This window comes from Paroedura picta, chromosome 6, assembly GCF_049243985.1.
Source record: "Paroedura picta isolate Pp20150507F chromosome 6, Ppicta_v3.0, whole genome shotgun sequence".
NCBI classification, from domain to species: Eukaryota; Metazoa; Chordata; class Lepidosauria; order Squamata; family Gekkonidae; genus Paroedura; species Paroedura picta.
Window position 1 is genome coordinate 126,956,027 of NC_135374.1, and position 8,806 is coordinate 126,964,832.

The following is an 8,806-nucleotide window of genomic DNA, read 5'->3' on the forward strand; positions in this document are numbered from 1 at the left end:
GGAGGAAAGGCTGAGGGACTTGGGAATGTTCAATCTTAGAAGAGGTGGGGGAGGAGGGACAAGATGGCTCTCCTGAAGGATTAGAAAGGTTGTCACTTGGAGGAGGGCAGGCAAAGGTTCCTTTTGGCACCAGAGGAGAGGTCCTGCAGTAATGGCTTTAAACTATGTGGAGAACGATATTGGCTACATATCGGGGAAGGAGATTTCACAGGTAAAGATTCTAGGAGTCTAGTTCAGCAGTGGGATGGGCTGCCTCAGGAGGTGGGGAGCTTCCCCTCACTGGCTATCTTCAAGCAGCGGGTGGACCCTGCTCTCTGCTTTCCTGGATGCTTGAGGTTGATCCTGCATTGAGCAGGGGTTGGGACTAGATGGCCTGGATGGCCCTTCCCATTCTAGGATTCTCTGAGTCTAGCTCAGCAGTGGAATGGGCTGAATAAGGAGGTGGGGACCCCCCCCCCACACACACACACTGGTGGTCTTTAAGCAGCGGCTGGGCAGATACGTATCCTGGATGTTTTAGGCTGACCAGGGGGTTGGACTAGATGGCCTGGATGGTCCCTTCCAACTCTAGGAATCTTTGATTATACATTCACATAGGAAGCTGCCTCATACTGACTCAGACCATCAGTCTATCACTGTCAGAATGACCTTATCAGATTGTCAGTGGCTCTCCAGGGTCTCAGGGAAGGGGTTTCCAAATCACCTTCTACCTGTTCGCTTTTAACTGGCAAGGCCTCCTGCATCTCTCCACCCACCATACTGCAGGCAGGCAAGATGGAGAGCGGAAGATATCTGAAGGAGAAGCAGGATACAGGAAGACCAATCTTCAACACTAGCGGGAAAGTTCTGTGCATTACCATTGTTGCGGTTTCTGCAAAGTCCCTCCCCCTAGCTCTCTCCTCTGATCTTCCTGCGAAGCGATCATCATATTTTCTCGGAGGGAGTGGAGATCAACGCACCGGCGAGCCTTCGTTTACCCAGCGAGGCTTCCCTCGCTGTAGTCCCTCCCCAGAGCTGTTTTAAGTCACCAAGCACCAAGCAACACACATCCCCATTTGCTGGTTTATTTTCCCTTTATTTTTCACTCTATTCTTGGCCGAAAATCGCGCCTGTGCGGGGGGGGGGGGTTCACTCGGGGGGAGCGTGGCAACAATGAAACGGCAGCTCAAACGCCACCTGCCAGCTAGATAGGTCTCTCCTTGCAACGAATCAACGCAGATTCGTTGCAACGTGTGTGTATTTTTTAAACCTTCCTTAAAGGGAAAGGGGCTTCTCGGGAGCATGATAACTGTCAGGATCACTGCCTGTTCCTGCCATAAGTTGACATGAGCTTCTCCATGTTTGTTTGCTTGGCCTTTTTGCCTTTCTGTTTGCTTTGCCTTTTGCCTTTCTGTTCCTGGGGCCCCATGTAACCAAGGCCCATATATTATGCCAGCATGCCTGAAATCGAAACTATTCTGCTGCATCCTGCTATCTCAGGGAGCTGTGAATTATTTGTCTTTTGAACCTGCCGGCTGGGTCTGCCTTTTGTAACCATAACATCTTATCTTGTCCGGAGACGACCAAGGACGTGCGAGAAGTAACACTATGGTTTATGGCACCTGGTGCCTCATCTCCCCCTCCCCTGGGAACTTTCAAGTTTTGGGCGGGAGAACACTATTGATAAGGGGAGGCAAATGTGAACTCAGGCAGATTTGACTTTCTTAGCTTAGGTGTATGAAGTAACTTCTCAATAAACGCTTTCTTTATTAAAGAAGCTTGTTGTGAGTTCTTGCAACGCTTGACATTGCTCATTGGCTGCTCGTTTGATTGACGGCCAGGGGCGGGACAAAGCTCGGCAATATCACTTCCTGGCTAGCGATTTTTGCCAAGACCGGAAACCTGTGGGAAACAATAGAAACGCAATTGGATTCCACTACAAAGGCAGGTATGCATAATGACGAATTCCCCTATTTAAAATGGTGTTTTTTCGTTCTGCAACCAATTTGCTACATAGATCCTGGTGCGGAATGGCCCTCAATCTAACCTTAAGGGGTCAGCACCAGAGACAGCATAAAAGTGAGGGGCCATTGTTCTCACTGTCTCTATGGTCAAGGATCTTCTGCTGCAAGTGAAGGCGTCAAACAAGGCCCAATTTCCAGCAGGTTCAATTGGACCCAGTCTGAGGGTTCTTTGGGGGCATCTGAACCTGCAGGCAGCAGCCCTAATCCTGATCCTGCACGAGACGCTTTTCTTCCAGAGAAAGGCATCTGGGAAGCGGTACGTGAGTGCGCAATCCCCACCCTGCTTCACCCTGGTTTCCACTCTACTATTAAGGCAGAAATAACAATAACTTTAATTTCCATTTGAGCAGTCTAATTTCAGCCCGTCATCAGCCTGGGAAAGTTCAGGCTCAATGCCTGGGCAATTATTTTCCCCGAGGCCTCCCAGGGAACAAAAGCAGAAGGAATCGGAAGCCGTCCACTTAACTTGCACCAGCCTGCGGGCACAATGGCGAGCCGTTTCAGCCTCCGCCGCACAAGCCTCCTTCAGGCCCCCTGAGGGATTCTTAAAGTGTCTTTCCAGCCGGCTTGCAGAGAAGCCAGGCCCCGTTCTCCCTTTCGGGTTTGTGGCAACCGAGTCAATATTCTCTGCAAGGAAATGAGGGCTAAATTAAATTAAGTGGTCTCTAAATGCGACACAACCCAATGAAAAGAAACACCCGTGGATTGTATTAATAACACGAAAATGCACATCCAAGTCTGTGTTCAAATAATTTGAAAGCAGGAAGAATCTCTATCATAACAGCTGGTTTGCCAGGCTGCCTCTGGATCGGCTGCCAGGGTGGTTCTTGGGCTTTGAATCCAGCCACTGAGGGCACAAAGCAAGGCCTGGGCTGCAGAAATGGGCAGGAAGGGACACGTTTCCCCAGACAAAGCAGCAGGATTAGCCCAGACACTCCTGCCAGGGAAGCTGTGTCATCACAGGGAACAGAATCAGATCGTATAGGATCATGGCGTACGCGTTAAGAGTGGCGTCTCCTAATCTGGAGAGCCAGGCTTGATTCTCTGATCCTCCTTATACAGCCAGCTGGGTGGCCTTGGGCTAGTCACAGTTCTGTTAGAGCTGTTATTGCTCAGTAGTTCTGCCTGAGCTCTCTCAGCCCCTCACAGGGTGTCTGTTGTGGGGAGAGGAAGGAAGCTGACTGTAAGCCACTTTAGGGGTCCTTGAGGTAGTGAAAAGTAGGGTATAAAAACCAACTCGTCTTCAGACAGCCAGCTTGGTGTAATGGTTAGGAGTGTGGACTTCTAATCTGGTGAGCCGGGTTTGACTCTCCGCTCCTCCTACACATGCAGCCAGCTGGGTGACCTTGGGCTCATCACAGTACCGATAAAGCTGTTCTGACCCAGCAGTGATATCCCGGCTCTCTCAGCCTCCCCTCCCTCACAGGGTGTCTGTTGTGGGGAGAGGAAAGGGAAGGCGACTGTAAGCTGCTTTGAGACTCCTTCGAGTAGAGGAAAGTGGCAACTAAGAACCAACTCTTCTTCTTCTTCAGTAATCTCAGGGCTCTCTCAGCCTCTCTCAGTGTGAATACGTTATGCAATCACATGTTCTTAAAAAAAAAAGAAAGTCCTCACCACCCCAGGGCACAAATCCAGGGCAGATGGGGTATAGCAGGTCAAATGTTCCCCTGGACAGGAACAGGAAAAGATCAGGGTGACTTGCCCCAGTCCGGAAACCAAGCGGCAGCAGGGAGCAATCCCTCTCGTGCGGAAAACATCTGTGTGAGGCAGGATGCTGAATGAGATGGATCTTCATGGGTATGATCCAGGAGGGCTCTTCTTGTGTTCTTATGCTCAAGGCAAACTTCACCAGGGGCCATTGAGGTGATCCAATCAGGACATACCTGAGAGAGTTCAAAGAAGGGTAGTTAGCCTGGAGAACATGTTTGCTGTAAAGTTCTCAGTATGCCTTCTCTGTAGCAGATCTTTTCTTGCTGTTTTGCTACTGCTTGGTTTAATGAGGACCCTGAGGACATGGGCTGTGGTGGGCTTATAGCAGGTGGGTAGGAAACATTCTCTTTTCATTGCCATCTTGTAAGGATTTTTTAAAAACATTTTTTAGCTTCTGCTTCCTGTTGCTGCACAGCTAAAGGATGGTGTGAGTGGATGTCACAGTCACCATAACCAATCAAGTGGAAATATCTTTTTTTCAGAAAAGTGGCCACGGAATGACAGGGCCTGCTAACTATTTGTGGCTTGCCCCAAACCGTGGTGTTTGCTGAATCTCTGCAAATAAATTGCTGCTGTTCTTCTGCACCCCCTTGATCAGTGACTTCTGGTGCTGATGTTTGCTGGATAAATGAAGTGGGTTTTTTTTGGCAGAATGAAACAGTCAGCACCTTGGGAACCTTAAGATTTGACAAGGATGTTCAATAAATATATATAACAGAATGGAGGACAGAGAGGATTGGCAGATCTTCCCTTGGCAGTACTCCGTTGAGAAATATGGGCCTAGATCCTACAGCAATGGCCCCCTTGCTGCGCTGTTTGTTTCCCCGACTGCTGCTGCTTCTGCTTGCTCAAGTACTCCTTAGAAAGCACCGGCCTTGCTCTAGGAGAAGTGCTAATGGCTGAGGAAGCAGACTCCACAGCAGCTGGACCGATGCGATTCCATGAAAACATGAAGCTGCCTCACACTGAGTCAGATCCTTGGTCCATTAAGGCAGGGGTAGTCAACCTGTGGTCCACCAGATGTCCATGGACTACAATTCCCATGAGCCCCTGCCAGCAAACGCTGGCAGGGGCTTGTGGGAATTGTAGTCCATGAACATCTGGAGGACCACAGGTTGACTACCCCTGCATTAAGGTATATATTGTCTACTCAGAACAGCAGCAGCTCTCCAAGATCACAGGCAGAGGTTGTTCCCATTAAGGTATATATTGTCTACTCAGAACAGCAGCAGCTCTCCAAGATCACAGGCAGAGGTTGTTCCCATTACCTACTGCCTGGTCCCTTCAGCTGGAGATGTCAGGGATTGAAGCTGGGACTTTCAGCATGCAAAGCAGATGCTCTAACACTCAGCCCCAGCCCCTCCGCTAAATCTAACGTCACAGGATCCAAAACAAAGTGGTTTTCTTGGTAACCTCAGGTGCTTTTATCTGAGTTTAAATCATGGGTATCCAACATTTTTGTGCCTATGAACACCTTTAGAATGATAGTAGAACTACAAAATGGCCACCATAGGAGGTGGAGCCAACCTTAAAATGGCTGACAAAAAGGCGGGGCCAGCCACAAAAAGTCTGGGAGTCAGGTCCTGCATACCTCTAGTAGTAACTTTTCAGCATTTCAAACAGAAGCTCTGTTTAGCAGGATGCCTGTACAATGACCAAATTGTTTTAAAATATTTTCTGGCCTACACACAACTTACCTTGAATCATATAATTAAGATCCTTGTGCTGTGAGCGGCAGCTACTTTTGAAAAAAAATCATAAAAGTCAGATCTGCCATGACTAATCACAAGCCTTGCTTGGGTTAAAGCCCTACCTGAACCCATGAACTTTCTCAAACTATTGGACAGGTCCCATGATAGCTGTCATTGGGCCCTAACAGTGGGCATTGGGGACCTCTGGTTTGAACTTTGAGCATCCCAGAAAGGAGAGGTAAGTAGAAGTTCCTACTAGAAGTTCCGGGTTTGATAACACCCTCCCCCACATGTAACCAGCTGGGTGACCATAGGTTCACTACAGCACTGATAAAGGTGTTCTGATCGAGCAGGACGTCTGTTGTGGGGATAGGGAAGGGAAGGGGACAATAAGCTGCTTTGAGACTCCTTCGGGTAGAGAAAAGCAGCATGTAAGAACCAACTCTTCTTCTTCTATTTCATGACAGCGATGACCTCCATGACAGCTAGAGTGAATGGGAGGGACTTTAGACATGAAAGGACCACTCCAGAAGGCTCTCTCCAGTGGGCCACCAATGTAACTCTCTAGTTTTCCAGCAGAGACTTTTCTCCACTACACATGTTCCTGATGATGCCTTTCAATCTTTATATTATTTTTTTTCACTGAACTAAACTGCTGCTCAGGAATTTCTCTGAAGAAAAATACACCTACAACTGTAACGGAACCCCCAATCAAATTGCACGCTGTTAAAAGAAGGTTTGTTCAGCTAGCCTTTCCCCCACTTGCACTCATGGTTCCCATGTGGAGACAGGTAATAAGTGAAACAGAAAATCACATATTATAGAATCAGGTAGCCAGGAGGCCATGCCAATCAGTCTGTAGCAGTAGAAAAGAGCAACCGTGTAGTAGCACCTTAAAGACTAACAAAATTTGTGTTAAGAGATGAGTCTCAACATACTTCATCAGGTACCTTCTTCTGAAGAAGAGAGCAGTGATTCATGCAAGCTCATCCCCTGCTGCAAATTTTGCTAGTCTATAAGGTGCTCTGGGACTCTTGCTCTAAACAAAATCATATAGATGTCACGGCCCAGGCGAACTTCCAATAAGCAGACTTGTCTGTAGAAATGAAATCTCTTTATTGAGAAGGCACAACTGAGAGCAAGGTTTCCTTTGCTGAAACTGATTTGCAATTAAGCTTGCATGCCAATATGGCCACCTGCAACCCCTCCCCCCAATTCGAGTCCTGACACTCAATCTTCCCACATTAAAGCCCATGTAAACAGCACTAGATGGCACAACATTCCAAAATGGACTACTGCAACAACCCATGTTGGACAGAGAGACATTGGGGAGATATCATACAATGTTCTGCCTTTCTTTTTCCCATAGTTTTCAGAGTTTAAAAGGACAAGGCAATAGCTCAGGGGTAGTCAAACTGCGGCCCTCCAGATGTCCATGGACATTCGCTGGCAGGGGCTCCTGGGAATTGTAGTCCATGGACATCTGGAGGGCTGCAGTTTGAGTACCCCTGCAATAGCTGATATGAAAGACCTGGACACCCTGGAGAGCTGCTCCTGCTAGTTTGAGTAGACAATGCGGAACTCATTCATTGTAAGGCAACTTTGTGTGTGTTTCTATGGGGGGGGGGAGTGGGGAGGGGCTCAAGGGAGGAGTATCTGATTGGCATGCAGAAAGTCCCTGGTTCAACCCCTGGCATCTCCAGTTTAAAGGCAAGCAGGTAGAAGGTGATTTGGAAGCCCCTTCCTGGAGACCCTGGGCAGCCACTGACAATCTGAGTAGGCGATTCTGAATCTGATAGACTGAAGGTCTGAGTCGGTGTGAGGCAGCTTTGTCTATGTCCATGTGCATGTATTCAAAAGGAACATTTTCCCAGGTTTGTCACTCCAACTGGAAAGAAGTTGCTTCCCTCGCTGCTTTTAGTGTCCTCGTGGGACAGGCCAGTTGGCACTCTGGCAAATGTAGTTAACTCCCAGATGAAGCCTGAGAGGCAAACGGGGGTTCTTTTGTTTGTTTGTGACATTTCAAACAGGTCATTAATTCTGTTGCCTGCTTTTAAAAACACGACCGTCCACTGGCTCAGCCGCTCCTTTGACTCCGATCATGGTCCCCCACCGGGTTTTTGATGAGGAAATGGTGTTAGTAATAACCACTTTGGGTTGTCCTCCCCCAGGGATTCGAAAGAGGAGCAAGTCTTCCCGTGTGATCTGAAACGGGTATTTCAAAACTATTCCACTTCACATTTGACTCATCATATGCAATTCATCGTTTGGTTCCACTAAGCCCACGGGGTTTTATTTTTCCTGTGGGGCTTACGGCAAAAGATATTTATATATGCTGGAGATGCGTGGCTGGAATCAAACGACACTTATTCTTTAATGCTGTAAATTCCCTGAATCCAGCACAAATCATGCTTGCTACTGGGAATGGCTGGAGAAGCTGAGTGATTCTGGCTCCTTGTTGTCCAGGTCAAGAGTCTCTCATGGCCGGAAGGGCAGCCAGAAAGAGAGATTCAGTAGACAGGCCGAACAGGCTCATTCCAAATTGGCAGGTTTGTGGGAATCCCTTGCATCGATCACAATGGCCTCTCCCCAGTTTATGGGGTTGACAGGCTGGGCTTGCAGCTCTGGGTTGTGAGTCCTCAGTTCCTCTGGAGTCATCGCAAAATTAGAGCATTCAGGACTTGTAAAACTTTCAGTTGATGGTCTACTCCACTCATCCTCCTCAAATGATTGACTTATAGACTGTCAGATTTGTCCTTTTAGATTAAGTTGTTAACAATGCGACATTACTGCTTATTCTTGTCACTGTTAGCTGCCCTGATCCTATAAATTAAATTTATAAATAAAAAAATTAAATCAGAACAATGGAGCATGTGAAGAATGTGTGTCAAAACCGGGTATCCAAGCTTTTGCCAATTGTGTTTTTTTTCCTTTTCCTGCCTTTCATTCTGTCTAATTAATTGCCTTAGGTGTGAATATAGTTGGTTTAGGACAGTGCAGTTTACACTAGAGATTCCAGCTGTAAAGTTGTTTGATGTGTGGGAATGTGTTATTTCTCCTTGTTCTTGTGGGTGGAGGCCAGTTGTGTCTTCCTGGCCAGGCTACGAAGGGTGAAACATGGACAAGCCATACTTCTCCCCCCCACTCCTTGGGTTGTCAATCAACACAAGCCACCAATCCCTTGACAGCAGTTGTTTTGGGGACTCAAACTTCAAACTTCCGAGTCCCAAAATTAATTACAAAATAAAACACAAAACATTTCTGCACTGCTATGGGGAAACATCCCAGCGGTAAAGCATATTAAAAAAAAAAACCCTTTCACTTCTGCGTTGCTACGGGATCACACAACACCAATAAAACATTTCCTTAGATCCCTTTTCAGAATACTTGTTATAATGGTCT